This window comes from Anomaloglossus baeobatrachus, chromosome 4 (genome assembly GCF_048569485.1).
Source record: "Anomaloglossus baeobatrachus isolate aAnoBae1 chromosome 4, aAnoBae1.hap1, whole genome shotgun sequence".
NCBI lineage: Eukaryota > Metazoa > Chordata > Amphibia > Anura > Aromobatidae > Anomaloglossus > Anomaloglossus baeobatrachus.
Genome location: NC_134356.1, coordinates 660923430 through 660944716, shown reverse-complemented (window position 1 = coordinate 660944716; position 21287 = coordinate 660923430).

The window sequence follows — 21287 nt, the reverse complement described above, 5'->3', positions numbered from 1 at the left end:
ATTGGTTCTAAACGAGTGTGCTCAAAAGCCAGAGACCGACACCCAGTACCCATATTTTGCTGTAAATGGGGAATTATTATATTGTCATCAAGCAGAGAGGTGAAGTTGTAGAGCAGTTGTTGGTACCAGTTTCCTACAGATGCCAGGTGTTTAGACATGGACCATACTGATTTTTTAGCTGGCCATCTGGGGGTAGACAAAACCCAGAAACAAATCCTCCAGAGGTTCTATTGTCCCAGCTATCACCAAGAGACATCAGTATACCCTTGTTGACATGGATTATGCTACCCGGTAGCCTGAGGCAGTACCATTAAGAAACTCCTCTGCTAAGACTATAGCCAGAGAACTGGTCAATATCATTTCCCAAAACAGAACTGCTGACAGAGATCCCGATGAAGCAAGTGACTCCATCAGAGATCATGAGAGAATTGTGCAAGGCCCTGCAGATCACACAACTCAGGACCACAGTATGTCACCCACACACGGATGGTCTCGTGGAAAGATTTAATAAAACCTTGACAGCCATGCTAAAGAAGGTTATAGAGAAGGACAGCAGAGACTTAGACTGTCTGCTGCCATACCTGCCATTCACCATCAGAGAAGTCCAACTGGTCTATTCTGCTTTCTCCCATTTTGAACTGTTATATGGCCGACTCTCCCGTGGATTCCTGGATATGGAGACCTGGGAAACAGAGACTAGACCCGGCAAGAGTGTAATTGTGAACATGTGGCTAAAATGCAAGTGAGGATTGCTAACTGATGCCCATCACGAGAGAGCATCTCCTTCAGACGCAAGAGGCATTGAGGGTGTACAATCAGTTGGTAAGGATGAGCTAAGTCAGCTGTCACAATACTGGTGGTAATAGCTGGAATCCAATAACAGGAACCAGGGAAAACGCTGGAAGTGGCAAGTACACTGACAAGAGGGAACTCAGGTACCGTCTGGGACTTGTAGTTCCATGGCAGGTGCAGACAATAATCAGGTTGCTGACAGGATACAGAATAGGAGGAAGAAACGATCTGGAAATAGACGGTTCCAGCAAGAGAACTGCAAGCAGGAGCTTTACACAATACTCAAGCAATGAGTGTTTAACCAGGCTGGATATTTAAGACAAACAGGTGGTGAGGGAGGAGCTTATTGGAAGCATGCTCCACCATCTTGGCTGAGGGCAAAGTTAAGGGCGGTTTAACCAAACAGTAGGTAACTAGGGCATTCCTGACATCAGCCCTGGGGATTGGGGATTGGTGCGGTTACCCATGGGACAGAGAAAATTTCTGGCAAAGTGGCAAGGCCACTACAAAGTGGTTGAAGAGATTGGCGAGGTAAATTATAAAGTCTACCAACCAGGGATAAGGAAGCCCTACCAGGTGTTCCACATCAATCTGATCAAGCCATGGTGAGATAGGGAACCCATGGAAGCTCAGTGTTTGGTGGCTAAGTTCAAAGCCGATGTAAAAGATGTCAAGGTGGCAGAGACGCTGTCGCTTGCCCAAAAGCAACATTGACGAGTATTGCTTCAACGGAACAGGGACTCGTTTTCAGAAAAGCCAGATTGTACTTGGGTCATAGAACATAAAATTCTCATGGAACCTCATGTCCAAGTGAGTTTGAAGCCATATAAGATTCCCAAAGCCCACCTCGAAAGAGGTAAAGCAGATGTTGGACCTGGGAGTGATTGAAGAGTCCAAGTGGCTGGTCCAGTCCCATAGTTATAGTGCTGAAATCAGTTGGAGAAAGGTGGTTCTGCAATGACTACTGGAAGCTGAATGAGGTCATTGAAAGGCTAGGGCCAACCCGGTACATTACCACCCTGCACCTCACGAAAGGGTACTGGTAGATTCCCCTATCCAAAGAAGTAGAAGAGTATGTGCACATGCTGCAGAAAATGTGTGCACAAAAAAAGCTACACCTTGTGGCAGAAAACATTTTTGTCTCATCCATTTTTTTAAGTGAAATTAATGGCTGGAAAGGCTAAAAAACGCACAAAGAATTGACATGCTGCAGTTTTTTGTGCACAAAAAACTGCAAGGAAAAAAAATCAACATGTGCACAGTATTTCTGAATTCTCATACACTTTGCTACGAGAAGGAAAGACATTCAGTTTTGGGCAACAAACTGAACCAGAAAACACAGCAAAAAACGCAACGTGCGCACACAGCCTAACTCTAATTGCTTCCTGCCTTATCTCTAATATCATGTCTTTGCATCTTTCTTGTATCCTTTTCTTTATTTGTGCAAGGTAATGATCTCTTCTCTTAACTAATTGGACCACTCTCTTTCCATAATTCTTAGGCCTAATTCAGAAATCCATGCTTCACGTACATATTTTATCCATGTTTTTCACTTATGGAACACATACCAATTGTAGTCTATGTGGTTGTTCACAAGTCAGTGGTTTTCTACTGACCGAGTGGTCTACAAAAAATTGGAGACGTCAGTTTTTTTGTCTGAACCAAAATGTTTGCTGTTTTGGGGGATTCTATTGAGGGGTTTCAAGCACCATTCCACTGTTTGTGTTTTTAAGTGCTGGAGTGGCACATTAAGTGTAAGCTCCCAGTATACAAGGGGTTGCTGATAAGTCTTTGGCTTTACAAAGAAAGAAGTGAGATAGGATGATGAAACTTTACATTTATTCCACATACTCTCCACTAATGACAACACACTTCTTACATTGGTATTCCAAGTTCTGTAAGCCTAACAAAAAGAAGGATTTCGGTTGTGCCTCAAACCAGGCATCCGTAGCAGTCATGGCATCAGAAATGGTGTGAAATTTGGTACCCTTGTGGTGTTCATTCATGTATAGAAACAGATGATAGTCAGAGGGAGCTAGATCTGGTGAATAAGGTGGGTGGTCAACCAGCTGGAAGCCCAGCTCTGCCTGTTTGCCGTGGTCGCTTGTGCAGTTTGAGCGGAGGCATTGTCATGCAGGAACAGGATTCCTATGGACAGCTTGCTGCACATTTTGGCCTTTAGAGCTGCCTTCAAGTTGGTCCAAAACTTCCAATGTAATACCTTGCATTGATGGTGGAATCCTTTTGTAGGTAGTCCACTAGTAACATGCCCTCCTTATCCCAGACCACAGATGCCATCACCTTAGCGGCTGATTTTTGCACCCTGAACTCTTTGGACGAGGAGAACCACTGTGCCTCCCCTTTTTTAACTGCTCCTTGTTTTCAGGGTTATACAAATAAATCCCGGTCCTATCCATAGTGGCCAGTCGATCCAGGAAGTTCTTATCAGTCCTGAAACGCTGACAAAGTTTTCACTCGCATGTTTCTCTGATCTCTTGTCAAACATTTGGGGACCCACTTTGTAGATCACGTCCTCATGTCCAAATGTTCATGGATAAATAACACAAATATGTTCACGGGAAATCCCCATGATGTCTGCTATTGCTTTAGCTGAAATTCGTTGATTCTCCAGTATGAGGTTGTGCACAGCATCGACGATCTCCGGAACAACCACCACTCTCAGTCGTCCAGGATGTCCCTCATCATTGGCGCTGAAGTGATCCATTTTAAATTTGGCAACCCAGTTCTTAACTGTGGAATATGAAGGGCATTGATCCCCCAATGTCTGCGACATATCACCATGAATATCCTTCTCGGACTTTCCTTGCAGAAACAAGAATTTTAGCACTCCTCTGCTGTCAGTTGCTGTGAATATCGCATTAGGCTCCGCCACTTTGTTTTCCGGCATGCGTAGAACACATAAGCAACAAACAACATTTTGAAAACATATATAGATACATAAGGCTTTCATGGGATGTAACATTCATTACCATAGAAACAAAAAAAAAAATCACAAAGCTAAAGATTTATCAGCAGCCCTTCATACACTTACCCTCTGGTGGTTTCATGTTTTTTTTGGAGCCGCTCCAGTCCCGCAGCACCATCTTGTGCCTGTAACTTCTGACTGATTGGAAGTTAGAAATTATATCACAAGCACTCAATGCATCTCTATGGGAGGCAGAATGAGGCCAGAACGAGGCATTATTTGTGACCTCCAACGCGCTCCATAAAACACTAGAGCTACTGGCAGGTCACAAATCACTGGAGACTACACAACGCTGTAAACAGATGAAGATGGAGGAGGTTGAGTATAAGACAGGGGGTAGGAGACTTAAATTTAACGCACCACTCCAGTGGTCAAGTAATTAAAAAAAAAAGACTGGAGTAGTCCTTTAACTCCACCAGCCAGCCTGTTTTTACCTTCTTGATAAACCAATTTTTTTCAATTCTGACCAGTTTCACTTTATGAGGTTATAACTCTGGAATACTTCAACGGATTCCTGTGATTCTGAGAATGTTTTTTCGTTACAAATTGTACTTCATGTTAATGGAAAATTTAGGAAATTTTTTGCATTTGTTTGTGAAAAAATGAGCAATTTGGCAAAAAATGTAGTAATTTTTATGTCTTTAAACCAGAGAGTTTGTCACACAAAATAGTTAAAAAAAATTACATTTACCACATGTCTACTTTAAATCAGCACCATTTTTTTAAACATACATTTTTTTTGTTAGGTAAAGTTAAATGTTTGTCAGCAATTTCTTATTTTTCCAACAATATTTACAAAACCACTTTTTTTATGGCCCACATATAATTTGAAGTGATTTTGAGAGTCCTAGGTGACAGAAAATAACCAATAGTGACACCAGTCTAACAACTGCACCCCTAACACTGCTCAAAGCCACAAACAATAAGTTTATTAATATTTCAGGTGCTTCATAGTACCGTATTTTTCGGACTATAAAGGCCGCTTTACACACTACGATATCGTTATCGATATCGTTAGTGTGCGTACCCGCCCCCATAGTTTGTGCGTCACGGGCAAATCGCTGCCCGTGGCGCACAGAATCGCGCGGACCCGTCACACTACTTACCTGCCTAGCGACGTCGCTGTGACTGGTAAACCGCCTCTTTTCTAAAGGGGCGGTTCGTTCGGCGTCACAGCGGCGTCACTAAGCGGCCGCCTAATCGAAGCGGAGGGGCGGAGATGAGCGGGACATAACATCCTGCCCACCTCCTTCCTTCCGCATTGGCGGTGGACGCAGGTAAGGAGATGTTTGTTGTTCCTGTGGTGTCACACATAGCGATGTGTGCTGCCGCAGGAACGATGAACAACATCGTACCTGCAGCAGCAACAATAATTGGGAATAGGGGGGCATGTCACCGATTAGCGATTTTGCACGTTTTTGCGACGATTCAAAGTCGATCATAGGTGTCACACGCAACGACATCGCTAATGCGACCGGATGTGCGTCACAAATTCCGTGACCCCCAACGACATCGCTTTAGCGATGTCATAGTGTATAAAGCGGCCTTTAGACACACTTTTTTTCCCCCAAATGTTGGGGGAAAGTTGGGGGTGCGTCTTATAGTTTGAATGTAGAGCATGGCTGCGGGGAATGAGGGTACTGCGGTGGAGCAGGTCATCGGCGGCATGAGCAGGCTGTAGCAGCGCCTATCGTGACCATGTGGGCCCTCCTCATTTCACATGCATGCATCCTCCCGCCCATCATTTCTCAGTGCTGAAGGCAGCGCTGACATGTGGGCGGGGGGTGCACCCATAATTAGCAGCCGGCCCGTGTGATCACCCCTGGCAACTACAGCCTGAAGTGATCATGTCTGACTATATTCACTGCCCCCCGCGCATCATCATCAGCGCAGGAGGCAGTGAATAAGTGCGGTATACTCACCGTTTCCTGCAGTATCACAATGTCCTCCTGTGTGCCGGCCCACTGATGTGTGTAGAGAGTGGTGAGCACAGCGATAACGTCATCTCTGTGCGCACCGGTCTCCACACACATCAGCGGGCAGGGTGAGGAAAGGTGAGTATAAACGTTTATTTTTTTATGTGTGCCACAGGATGCAGGCCATATACCAGGATGTGAGTATATAGCAGGATGGGGGTATTTATTAGGATGAGGATGGGGGTATATAGCAGGATGAGGGTATATAGCAGGATAGGGCTATATAGCAGGATGGGGTAGTTATCAGGATGGGGGTATATGGCAGGATGGGGGTATATAGCAGGATTGGGGTATATAGCTGGATGGGAGTATATAGCAGGATGAGGGTATTTATCAGGATAGGGCTATATAGCAGGATGGGGGTATTTATCAGGATGGGGATATATAGCAGGATGGGGGTATATAGCAGGATTGGGGTATATAGCAGGATGTGGGTATTTATCAAGATAGGGGTATATAGCAGGATGGAGGCATTTATCAGGATGGGGGCTATTCCAGGATGAGGGACATATATTTTCAAGGATGTAGATCACATAAAAGGCAGGAGGATCATTACCAGGATGGGGTACCTTAGTTAGAGAATTTGGGGACATTACCCACAAAACAGTGTCAGCAGCAGATCCTCGACCCATAACAGTGTGTCATGACCACACTTTTTGCTTAAAATTTGATTTTCCTCCTCTAAAACCAAGGTGCGTCTTATGGTCCAGTGCGTCTTATAGTCCGAAAAATATGGGAACTAGAGAAATGTGGAAGAAAAAAAGAAAATGTTAAGTTTTCCCACAAAATTTTTGCTTTAGCCCCAAATTTTGCATTTTCACAAAGTATAACAGGAGAAGTAGCACCATACAATTCATTGTGTAATTTCTCCTGAGTACAGCGATACCCCATATGTGGTGGAAAACTACAGTTTGGGCGCACAATAGGACTCAGAATAGAAGGAACGCCATTTTTCGTTTTGAATGCAAAATTGTCTCCAATCATTAGTGGATGACATGCATCGTTTGGAGTGTCCCTGATGTGCCTAAACAGTGGAAAACCCCCACAGATGACCCAATTTTGGAAATTTGATCTCTCAAGGAATTTATCTAAATGTATGCTGAGCACCTTGAACCCTGCTTATGAGAATTTTATAATGTTGCTCCATAAAAATTAAGAAACACATTATTATGAAAAAAAATGTTGCTTTAACCCCATTTTTTTTCATTTTTATAATGCTAACAATAAAACATGGACCATGCAATTTGTTTTGCAATTTCTCCAGAGTAAAGGAACACTCCATATGTGGTGGAAAACTACTGTTTGATTGCACAACATGGCTCAGAAGTGAAGAAGTGCTATTTAAATTTTGGAGAGCAAAATTGTTTGGAATAGATGTTTGAAGAGCCCCTGATGTGCCTAAACAGTGGAAATCTCAATGTGTGGTGAACACCTTGAACCCACAGGTGCTTCACAGAATTTTATAATGTTGAGCAGAGAAAGTAAAAAAAAAAAACCAAACACTTTTTTCCCACAGTGTTATTTTGCCCCCAATTTTTTTATTTTCACAAGGGTAACAGGAGAAATTGCACCATACAATTTGTTGTGCAATTTCTCCTGAGTATGCAGATACCTCATATGTGGTGTAAAAGTTCTGTTTAGGTGCACATCAGGACTCGAAAGGAAAAGCGTGCCATTAGACTTTTGAAGCGCAAAATTTGCTGAAATAGATAGTGGATGCCATGACGCATTTGTAGAGCCTCTAATGTGCCTAAATAGTTAAAACCTACCACAAATTACCCCATATTGGAACCTTGACTTCTGAAAGAATTTATCTAAATGTGTGGTGAGCACTTGGAATCCCCAGATCCTTCATAGAATTCTATAACATCAAGTCATGCAAATTAAAAAAATATTTTTTACCATTTTCACAAGATTAAAAACAATTTGTTGTGCAATTTCTCCTGAGTACAGGGATACTCCGTATGTGGTGGAAAACTACTGTTTGGGCACGCATGTGGATTGTGGACGCATGTCCCATTTGAGGATCCCCTAAAATGCCAAACAGCAGAAACTCTCCACAAGTGAACCCATTCTGGAAACCTCATCTGTCAAGGAATTAATCTAATGCGAGCTTTACACGAGACGATAGATTGTGCGATATGTCATCTGGGTAGCGGTTTTCGTGACGCACATCCAGCATAGCACGACATCGTCTCGTGTGACACCTCTGAACGACGCAGTATCGCTCACAAATTGTGAGTCGTGCACTCGTCGTTAACTTTCAAAATCTCGTTTATTTTCATGGGTGCAGGTTGCTCATCGTTTCCATGGCATCACACGTTGCTCCGTGTGACACCACGGGAACGATAAACACAGCGTACCTGCGTCCCACGGCACCCGCCGGCTTAATGGAAGGAAGGAGGTGGGCGGGATGTTTACATCCCGCTCATCTCCGCCCCTCCGCTTCTATTGGCCGGCTGCCGTGTGACATCGCTGTTACACCGAACATCCCTCCCACTCCAGGAAGTGGATGTTAGTCGCCCACAGCGAGGTGGTCCGGAAGGTAAGTGCGTGTGACGGGGGTTAAACGAGTTTGTGCGCCACGGACAGCGATTTGCCCGTGACGCAAAAACGACGGGGGCAGGTACGATCGCTCGTGCTATCGCACAATCGGTCGTCCCGTGTAAAGCAGGCTTAAGGGTATAGTGAGTAATTTTAAACCTCGGGTGAATTATATGAATATAAAAAATTGAACTTTTTTACACTAAAATGATGTTTTGGCCCCAAAGTTTTAATTTTATTTTTGAGGCACAATGCAAAACTCAGAAGGGAAAGAGCGCCATATTAGAGTGCAGATTAAGTTGGAATGTTTTGGGGGGGTGCCATATCACATTGGCAGAGCCCCACACAAGTCAGGAAAGCACATCACCCCATAGGTAACCACATTTTACAAACTGTAGGCCTTAATGAATTCATCAGTGATCATATAGACGCCACAGATGTGTCACAAATTGTTAGACTATTGGGCAGGGAAGAAAAAAAATAATACATTTTTACCAGTAAAATGTTGTTTTAGCTTCAGATTTCCAATTTTCACAAGGTGAATAGATAAAAAAGTCCCCATAATGTGTTACATAATTTCTCCTAAATGTGGCAATACCCCATATGTGACTGTTCAGTACTGTTTGGCTACATGGCAGAGCTCAGAAGGGAAAGACTGTTATTTGACTTTTGGAGCACAGATTTTCGAAGAATAACTTGCAGACGTCATTTGCAGAGCCCCTAAGTGCCAGAAAACTAGAAACCCCCTCAAGTGACCACATTTTGGAAATTACACCCCTCTGGGAGTTCATCTACTGTTATAGTGATGATTTTATCTGTGAAAAACACTCATAGAGTCACAAGTAGTGGATGTTGCAGAATTCAGTACATAGTAGTGCCTATACATTTGTGTCCAGCTCATGCATCTGGAGACACAGATCCCAGACGACACAGATCCCAGACATTAAGCAGTAAGCGGCTTCCTAACTACAACGTCAAACATGTAGATGTTAACCACAATCACATTTAGTTTTTCAGAAGGGAGGGGGGCATTTGGGAATCGGAAGTGAACTTTTTGCTGAATTTCTTTTTAGGGGGAGTCATAGTGTTTCTCCAAGCTATTGTGCTGCCAGTAACGTAAAAGCCCCCTATGTTTCCGTTAACAGATGTCAGATCTGAGTGTGGACTTATTCTGTGGGTTGAGTTGAATGCTATTGGTAATTTGGGTCCAGAAAATTTTGGATCAGTTCACATTTATCCTGTTCTCTATGATGACCACTTACCTAAGGGTTTCCATCTATGTCTCCTAAATACTTGATTCAGGTGAAACCGCCAATAAATCCATTCACTAGTGAGGCAGCAGAGTTACTCCAGACTACCTTTTTCCTCTGTTAAGTGGTGTCCGTCTTTTCAAAAGGTGCACAAAACTGTTGTTGACCACACGCTTAAAAACATGGAAACCGCTGAACCACAGGCCATATGGGAGTCCAAAGTGACTACCTCTGCCTCATTACATTGAATTTTCCATTGGGAATTTTGTCTGAATCATATTTTTCAGAGATTTATTCTTCATCCCTGGTGTATGCACTCAGAGAAGAGCGCAGAATAAATGTGAACCATGTCGTACTGCGATCTATGGGAGGCAGAACAGTAGTTGAAGTGTTGGCTTTATTTATTTGTTTTTTTTTTATGCCAATCACCTTGTGGAATAAGTGATAAGGTGACTTTATTCCTCAGGTCAGTATGATTACCATGATAGCAGCTTTATCTAGATTTTTAGGTTTGGTTACTATCACTCTAAAGGCCCCGTCACACTAAGCAACATCGCTAGCAACATCGCTGCTAACGAACAACTTTTGTGACGTTGCTAGCGATGTTGCTGTGTGTGACATCCAGCAACAACCTGGCCCCTGCTGTGAGGTCGTTGGTTGTTGCTGAATGTCCTGGGCCATTTTTTAGTTGTTGCTGTCCCGCTATGAAGCGCAGATCGCTGTGTGTGACAGCGAGACAGCAACAACTAAATGTGCAGGCAGCAGGAGCCGGCTTCTGCGGAGGCTGGTAACCAATGTAAACATCGGGTAACCAAGAAGCCCTGTCCTTGGTTACCCGATATTTACCTTCGATACCAGCCTCCTCCACTCTCACTGTCAGTGCCGGCTCCTGCTCTGTGCACATGTAGCTGCAGCACACATCGGGTTAATTAACCCGATGTGTGCTGTAAGTAGGAGAGCAGGGAGCCAGCGCTAAGCATTGTGCGCTGCTCCCTGCTCTGTGCACATTTAGCTGCAGCACACATCGGGTTAATTAACCCGATGTGTGCTGTAACTAGGAGAGCAAGGAGCCAGCGCTAAGCATTGTGCGCTGCTCCCTGCTCTGTGCACATTTAGCTGCAGCACACATCGGGTTAATTAACCCGATGTGTGCTGTAACTAGGAGAGCAAGGAGCCAGCGCTCAGTGTGCGCTGCTCCCTGCTCTCTGCACGTGTAGCTCCGTGCAGTGATAACCAAGGTAAATATCGGGTTGGTTACCCGATATTTAGCTTAGTTACCAAGCGCAGCATCTTCCACGCGGCGCTGGCGGCTGGTCACTGGTTGCTGGTGAGCTCACCAGCAACTTGTGTAGCGACGCTCCAGCGATCCCTGCCAGGTCAGGTTGCTGGTGGGATCGCTGGAGCGTCGCAGTGTGACATCTCACCAGCAACCTCCTAGCAACTTACCAGCGATCCCTATCGTTGTTGGGATCGCTGGTAAGTTGCTTAGTGTGACTGGACCTTAAGAAACACGTTTTTACAAAATTAAGTTTGCTGGCATCATCGAGTTTTGAAAGTTACAGTTTTTTAAATATTTTGCTGATAGAGTGATGTGTGATTGCTTTTTGCAGGATGAGTTGGAGTTTTATTGATACTATTTTGTGCCACATAATATTTTTTGATTTTCTATTCCTCTTTTTAAAAAGTTCTCGCTACAGTGAATCATGAAAGTCGGGCATTCAAGTAGAAGCAGCATTCCTCACCTCAAACTATTTATTTAAGCAAAAGTCCACACCAGAGGTGGGTCTACCCCCCCCAAAAAAATGTTAATGTCTCAATAACTTGTCATGTCACCTTGAGCATCAATTAGAGCCTGATAATGACGTCTTATGCGGTTCACATGTAGAGTTATTGTCTGTGGAGTTCGGTATCCCACTCTTCTTGTAGGGCGACCCCCAGGTCCTTGAGGTTCTGGGGTAGAGTTACAAGCATCTACACGGCGTCTCAGCTGATCCCATAAGTTTTCTATGGGATTCAGGTCTGGAGAAGGTGCAGGTCGCTCCATTTGTGGTCCCCCAGTCTCCAACAGGCATTCCCTAATAATGCAACCTCGATGAGATGGGAACATTGTTGTCCATGAAGATGAAATAAGGCATGTATTGTTTATGCAGAGGCACAATGAAAGGAACACCACATTAATTATGTTTTTCCAGTAGTAGGGGCTTGTTACTGTACGATTCATAAAGTTTAGGCCAGTTCTGAATTGACTAGACACACCTGCTCACACTGTAATACCACCACCACCACCAAAGGCTTGTATAGGGGCAACAGTGGCTGACCATACCACTTTCCTTGATGTCGCCAACATTGTTGGCAGCCATCATTTCTGATGAGCATGAATGGACTTTCATCAGTGAACAGCACTTGCTCACTGGTCCCTCATCTAGCAAAACGATGATGGCTGTGCCTGGTGGTGATCAGGTAACCTTGCAGGTCATCTAGCACACAGACTATGCTAATGTGAATGGTTTGACATGAGACTTGGTTGCCTCTCACCTCCCTTAATTGTGTGTGTAGTTGTGTGGTATTCATCATCTATTTACGATGGCATTGTTCACAATGAAGCGGACAACAGTGTGGGATGTGGCCAAAGGATGTACGCTTCTATACCTTTCTGTGACTCTTCTATTATCTCTGTATCTCTGTTGCAGCCTGCTGATGACACTCTGTGATACTCTAAGCTCAGTGGCCACTTCTGTCTGAGAACATCCTGTTGGGTTGATGTCACTCAAACGCGTTTCAGGTACTGGGCCCTTGTTCACCTACTGAACAAGGGCCCAGTGCCTGAAACGCATTTGAGTGACATCCACCCAACATTGATTTTAATCTGTCCTAATAAATTAGATTTTTAGTTTTATACTGAAGACATCCATTTCTTCCCTTTTGGGCATAAATATTACTTCACACAGTCCTTTGGACATCTGCTCCGGTTCTCCACTGTGGATACCATTAGCAACCTGAACCAGCCACTCCCCTGGCACTCGGGCCTCCGAGCCCCTCATCCCCTCTCTCAACTTCACTCTGTCTGGCAAATTTAAATAGTTCTCTGAATATCCTATCGTCCCACCCACAGGGATTTTCAACTATAAGCTAGGACGGGAATTTTCAGAGACAGCACTCCTTTGTATCCGTTCTGTCAGGATGTACTACCGCCATGGTAACACACTGACCTTCAGCCGATTAAGGGGGCTCGTTGGGTATCTGCCAGGGGGTGATCACCATCATGGCCATCCGGATTTCACCCACTTGGGACGTGGTTAGCACAGTCCAACGCTCACCAGGGCCCCAAGTATTCGGCAACGGGATTCGACCCAGCGGGTCATACTAATTAGCTTTGGTTGCAGTCTGTTACTCATTCCTCTCTCTCTGGAACTCTCCTGCCTCTTTCTGTGTCCCTCTCCCTTTTGTTAGCTGAACTCCTCCCTGCCATTAACCTTCTCTAGCCCAGAGTACCAGGAGGAGTTGTCAGCCTACCGTGGCCACCTAGTGGCCGCACACATATTTCACCCATACCTAACATCACAGTACTCTTTATACATGACAGATTTACAGGTGTGGGGTGGGCAGAGCCCTACACCCCCTTTCAGAGCCTGTTCCTCCACGTCGATTATAACCGGTCCTTGTGCTAGGGGGAAAACCTGTTCTGGTAATCTCCTGTGCGTTATTTGTGTGTGTGTGTGTGTGTGTGTGTAGGTGTATAATTATGCTTGTCAGTTTATGTCCTAAGCACACCTGTGTGTGTGTGGCACCCCTGAGGCTTCAGTCGCCACAGGGTATTGCATCTGACTTAAGGTGCAGTACTTATCCCGGGTAAGGAAGAGGTTAATCACTGGTGTTTACTTACACAACACACACAGCTTAGCAGCCAGACACTGGAACTGGGCTAAAGGTGGTCACCATAACAACGAGTTTTTCCCAGCCACTAATGAGTCATCAGGAAGGTGGGGGCAGCACAGGGGAAGTCAGAGAACACACAGACTTTACCTCAGAATAGTCTGGGACACAGAACAACACGGTCGCTAAGGAGAGTGCTTTAGAGCTATCTTAGTTAGGACCGGCTCGATTGGAAGGAGCAGGAGATGACCAATGGAGTTGGTGAGACACAAGAGCAACATGGTAGCTGGAGGTAGAGCTCTAACAGTTCAGGGTGCAGAGCCCTAGGGTGGAGCATACTCCATGTTGCACCACCAGAATCTGCAGGACAGAGGAATTCTACTTCCCTCTGGCCACCACAGATCCCAGAGCACAGAACATAGAGCCCCGGGGCCACAGAAATACAAGCGGACCCATACCCGGCTCACGCTGCCTGCATACGGGACAGGAGCTTAAAACCAAAGACACGGTGGAAACAGGCCCTTCAGGGCACGGCTTCCTGACTGTGAGTAAGAAGAACGTTGACCGCAGCCCCTGTGTCGTTCCGTTACTGCCGGCGTCCCGCGCTTTGGCACCAACAGCCACTATCTCCTCCATCATCCTCCCTGGGGCCCGCTCCGCCTGTGGGGAGCCGAACCATCCTAGCTGCGACATTATCAGCCCCTGAGGACATCGACCGCAGCGGTGGCTAATCCCTGGCCGCATGCCACAGGTGGCGTCCCGAGACAACTACTACTCCTAACCTCCTTAACTCCCATCATCCTCATCCCATCTTTCATCCCCTTTTGGTGTACACCTCGGGGCCACGAAGCCGGGCAGGGCCACCCGTGACATCCCAGACCCGACATCACCGGCCCGGCGACAAGTATTTAACCCCTGCCCCGTGGGTGCTACTTGTGCAGTAAGTTTTGTTTTTTCCTGTGGGATAAACTACTCCTGTCCAAGCCCTCCCCAGGGGTAGGGAAGAAGGGGTATAGACCAGGGCTAATCAGGAGCAGTGTGATTATTATTAGTGTATAAATATCATTATACAGTGCAGTGAGATTATTATTAGTGTACAGATATATCATTATACAGTGATGTATAATGATATATCTACACTACAGTTCAAACGTTTAGGGTCACCCAGACAATTTTGTCTTTCCCATGAAAAATCCTACTTTTATTTATCAAATGAGTTGCATAATGAATCGAAAATATCGTCCAGACAGTGACGAGGTTAGAAATAATGATTTTTACTTGAAATAATAATTTTCTCTTTCACACTTTGCTTTCGGCACAGAATGCTCCTTTGCAGCAATTCCAGCTTTGCAGACCTCTGGCATTCTAGGTGTTAATTTGCAGAGGTAATCTGGAGATATTTCACCCCATGCTTCCAGAAGCCCGTCCCACAAGTTGGATTGACTTGATGGGCACTTTTTGCGTAAAATACGGTCAAGCTGCTCCCACAACAGCTCAATAGGGTTGAGATCTGGTGACTGGGCTGGCCACTGCATTACAAATCGAATACCAGCTGCCTGCTTGTTCCCTAAATAGTTCATGCATAATTTGGAGGTGTGCTTTCGGTCATTGTCCTGTTGTAGTATGAAATTGGCTCCAATCAAGCGCTGTCCACAGGGTATGGCATGGCGTTGCAAAATGTAGTGATAGCCTTCCTTATTCAAAATCCCTTTAACCTTGTACAAATCTCCCACTTTACCAGCACCAAAGCAAACCCAGACCATCACATTACCTCCACCATGCTTTACAGATGGCGTTAAGCACTTTTCCAGCATCTTTTCAGTTGTTCTGCGTCTCACAAATGTTCTTCTGTGTGATCTAAACACCTCAAACTTTGATTTGTTTGTCCATAACACTTTTTTCAAATCTTCTTCTGTCCAATGTCTGTGTTCTTTCGCTCATATTAATAATTTCCTTTTATTAGCCAGTCTCAGATATGGCTTTTGCTTTGCCACTCTGCCCTGAAGGGCAGCATCCCGGAGTCGCCTCTTCACTGTTGACGTTGACATTGGCGTTTTGCGGGTACTATTTCATGAAGCTGCCAGTTGAGGACCTGTGAGGTGTTGATTTCTCAAATTAGAGACTCTAATGTACTTGTTTTGTTGCTCAGTTGTGCAGCGTGGCCTCCCACTGCTCTTTCTACTCTGGTTAGAGCCTGTTTGTGCTCTCCTCTGAAGGGAGTAGTACACACCATTGTAGGAAATCTTCTGTTTCTTGGCAATCTCTCGCATGGAATATTCTTCATTTCTAAGAACAAAAATAGACTGTCGAGTTTCACATGAAAGTTCTCTTTTTCTGGTCATTTTGAGAGTTTAATGGAACCAACAAATGTAATGCTCCAGATTCTCAGCTAGCTCATAGGAAGGTCAGTTTTATAGCTCTAATCAGCAAAACTGTTTTCAGCTGTGCTAATGTACCGCCCCGGTGTTAGTCGGGGTCCTCGGATCCGGGATCGGTGTTGCTCGAGGGGTCCAGACCCAGTTTAGCAGACATTTTGATCCGTAAAAAGGGATATTTACAGGGGAGAAGGTCGTGACAACACCTGTGGGTTGCAGTAATGGGAGTACCACCGCTGCTGTAAGGAGTACTAGGGCAGATGGAGTTAAGCAGCCTGATGTTAGTCCCTCCACAGGTAGGGAAGGCCCCAGGCTCAGGGGTATTAGTAGTTGTTTGGGAGAGCAGGGTGCAGGAGACCAGGGTACTCACTGTGGGTAGTCGTGGTGCTGGATGAGGTTTATAAAGGAAACACACACGCTCTAGGTAAACCAAATTCTCTGTGTGCTACTGCCACTGTGAGGAGCCCGTCCAAGTACCCAGTCCCACCGGTGTCACATAGTAATCCGGAGCCTGCCTCCGTGCACAGTTTCGTGTCCATGTGGTTCCCTATAGCTTGAAGCTGTAAGGTCCCGCTCTTCGGATTTTAAGTGAAGACTTGCTCCCAAGGGCTGGCACTTGGGACTTTAGTGGGTTGCTTTCTGTGGAAAACCCTGTCGCCCATGGTGTGCTGATGCCCTCAGACTCTGAGCTCTCTGGGAAGGTCCCTGAAGGTCCCCTTCCTCTGCAGGTCAATTGTCAGGACTTTTGAATCGGCTCCTGACCTAGGGTCCTGTACCCCGTCGCGCTCGGTACTGGTCAGTTCTTTTGGGCTTTCTGGTGCCGACAGTCCTCCAAGACCATGTCCGTCGCACCCTTTTCCAATGTCACTGCTACAGCTCCCCGACTCCTCTGGTCCTGGACCACTGTCTTCTACCCAACCTCGGTCCTTCTAGCTCCCCGGGAGCTAACACTCCCCAGCTTCTCTCCCTTTGAGGGCTCTCACTCGACTAACTTCTTCCCTCCTACCAGTCTGCCTGACCCCTAGGTGGGTGGCCCTTTTCCAGCTAGACCAACCCACTAGTGTGTCTGACAGGTCATGATGTGAGGTGTTGATTGGGATTTGTGGTGCTGATGGAGGTGATACCGGTTTCTGGGAACGTGGAACCATCTCGTTCCCCGTCTGTCTCGTTCCCCGTCTGTCTCGTTCCCCGTCTGTCTCGTTCTCTTTCCCTGTCTCTTTACTTGTCTCTGTCTCTTTCCCTGTCTCCTTACTTGTCTCTGTATCTTTTCCTGTTTCTTTCCTTGTTTCTGTCTCTTTCCCTGTCTCTTTCCCTGTCTGTCTCTTTCCCTGTCTGTCTGTCTCTTTCCCTGTCTGTCTCTTTCTGTCTTTCTCTCTATCCATCTCCCCACCGACATCTTATTACCTCACACATAAGTTTCTTATACTAACAAATTAATTTTGTTCATATAGCAACCAATTACAGCTCCTATTAATAACCTGTAGCTCGCAGTTCCATTGACTTTAATGGAGGCAGGTTTTTTGAGAGTTAAAAAAGCGCGGGGTTAAATTTTCCCATCAAAACATAGTCCATGACGTTCCCTGAGTCACATGGGTGTCTGTGCAAAATGTCGTGATTGTAAATGTGTTCGGTGCGGATTCCTTTAGCAGACATACACACACACACACACACACACACACACACACACACACACATACATACATACATACAGTACATACACTCAGCTTTATATATTGGATATCTATATACTGATAATAATCACACTGCGCTGTATAATGATTATATATATACTGATATTAATCACACTGCACTGTATAATGATATATCAATACACTGATAATAATCACACTGCACTGTATAATGATATATCTATATACACTGATAATAATCACACTGCACTGTATAATGATATATCTATACACTGATAATAATCACACTGCACTGTATAATGATACATCTATAGACTGATAATCACACTGCACTGTATAATGATATATCTATACAATGATAATAATCACACTGCACTGTATAATGATATATCTATATACTGATAATCACACTGCACTGTATAATGATATATCTATACACTGATAATCACACTGCACTGTATAATGATATATCTATACACTGATAATCACACTGCACTGTATAATGATATATCTATATACTGATAATAATCACACTGCACTGTATAATGATATATCTATACACTGATAATAATCACACTGCACTGTATAATGATATATCTATACACTGATAATAATCATACTGCACTGTATAATGATATATCTATATACTGATAATAATCACACTGCACTGAATAATGATATATCTATACACTGATAATAATCACACTGCACTGTATAATGATATATCTATACACTGATAATAATCACACTGCACTGTATAATGATATATCTATATACTGATAATAATCACACTGCACTGTATAATGATATATCTATATACTGATAATAATCACACTGCACTGTATAATGATATATCTATACACTGATAATAATCACACTGCACTGTATAATGATATATCTATACACTGATAATAATCACACTGCACTGTATAATGATATATCTATATACTGATAATAATCACACTGCACTGTATAATGATATATCTATATACTGATAATAATCACACTGCACTGTATAATGATATATCTATACACTGATAATAATCACACTGCACTGTATAATGATATATCTATATACTGATAATAATCACACTGCACTGTATAATGATATATCTATATACTGATAATAATCACACTGCACTGTATAATGATATATCTATACACTGATAATAATCACACTGCACTGTATAATGATATATCTATACACTGATAATAATCACACTGCACTGTATAATGATATATCTATATACTGATAATAATCACACTGCACTGTATAATGATATATCTATACACTGATAATAATCACACTGCACTGTATAATGATATATCTATACACTGATAATAATCACACTGCACTGTATAATAATATATCTATACACTGATAATCACACTGCGCTGTATAATGATATATCTATAGACTGATAATAATCACACTGCACTGTATAATGATATATCTATATACACTGATAATCACACTGCACTGTATAATGATATATCTATATACTGATAATAATCACACTGCACTGTATAATGATATATCTATATACTGATAATAATCACACTGCACTGTATAATGATATATCTATACACTGATAATAATCACACTGCACTGTATAATGATATATCTATATACTGATAATAATCACACTGCACTGTATAATGATATATCTATATACTGATAATAATCACACTGCACTGTATAATGATATATCTATACACTGATAATAATCACACTGCACTGTATAATGATATATCTATACACTGATAATAATCACACTGCACTGTATAATGATATATCTATACACTGATAATCACACTGCACTGTATAATGATATATCTATACACTGATAATAATCACACTGCACTGTATAATGATATATCTATACACTAATAATAATCACACTGCACTGTATAATGATATATCTATACACTAATAATAATCACACTGCACTGTATAATGATATATCTATACACTGATAATAATCACACTGCACTGTATAATGATATATCTATACACTGATAATAATCACACTGCACTGTATAATGATATATCTATACACTGATAATAATCACACTGCGCTGTATAATGATATATCTATACACTGATAATCACACTGCACTGTATAATGATATATCTATACACTGATAATAATCACACTGCACTGTATAATGATATATCTATACACTAATAATAATCACACTGCACTGTATAATGATATATCTATACACTAATAATAATCACACTGCACTGTATAATGATATATCTATACACTGATAATAATCACACTGCACTGTATAATGATATATCTATACACTGATAATAATCACACTGCACTGTATAATGATATATCTATACACTGATAATAATCACACTGCACTGTATAATGATATATCTATATACTGATAATCACACTGCACTGTATAATGATATATCTATATACACTGATAATAATCACACTGCACTGTATAATGATATATCTATATACTGATAATCACACTGCACTGTATAATGATATATCTATATACTGATAATAATCACACTGCACTGTATAATATATCTATACACTGATAATAATCACACTGCACTGTATAATGATATATCTATACACTGATAATCACACTGCACTGTATAATGATATATCTATACACTGATAATAATCACACTGCACTGTATAATGATATATCTATACACTAATAATAATCACACTGCACTGTATAATGATATATCTATACACTAATAATAATCACACTGCACTGTATAATGATATATCTATACACTGATAATAATCACACTGCACTGTATAATGATATATCTATACACTAATAATCACACTGCACTGTATAATGATATATCTATACACTAATAATAATCACACTGCACTGTATAATGATATATCTATACACTGATAATAATCACACTGCACTGTATAATGATACATCTATACACTGATAATAATCACACTGCACTGTATAATGATATATCTATACACTGATAATAATCACACTGCACTGTATAATGATATATCTATACACTGATAATAATCACACTGCACTGTGTAATGATATATCTATACACTAATAATCACACTGCACTGTATAATGATATATCTATACACTGATAATAATCACACTGCACTGTATAATGATATATCTATACACTGATAATAATCACACTGCACTGTATAATGATATATCTATACACTGATAATAATCACACTGCACTGTGTAATGATATATCTATACACTAATAACAATCACACTGCACTGTATAATGATATATCTATACACTGATAATAATCACACTGCACTGTATAATGATATATCTATACACTGATAATAATCACACTGCACTGTATAATGATATATCTATATACTGATAATAATCACACTGCACTGTATAATGATACATCTATACACTGATAATAATCACACTGCACTGTATAATGATATATCTATACACTGATAATAATCACACTGCACTGTATAATGATATATCTATACACTGATAATAATCACACTGCACTGTATAATGATATATCTATACACTGATAATAATCACACTGCACTGTATAATGATATATCTATACACTGATAATAATCACACTGCACTGTATAATGATACATCTATACACTGATAATAATCACACTGCACTGTATAATGATATATCTATACACTAATAATAATCACACTGCACTGTATAATGATATATCTATACACTGATAATAATCACACTGCACTGTATAATGATATATCTATATGACTCGCCCACCCCAGGGCTATGGGACACCCGGTGCCGGGCCGGACTAGTCCGGTGGTAGTCAGTGGTGGCTGGGCCCGGCTC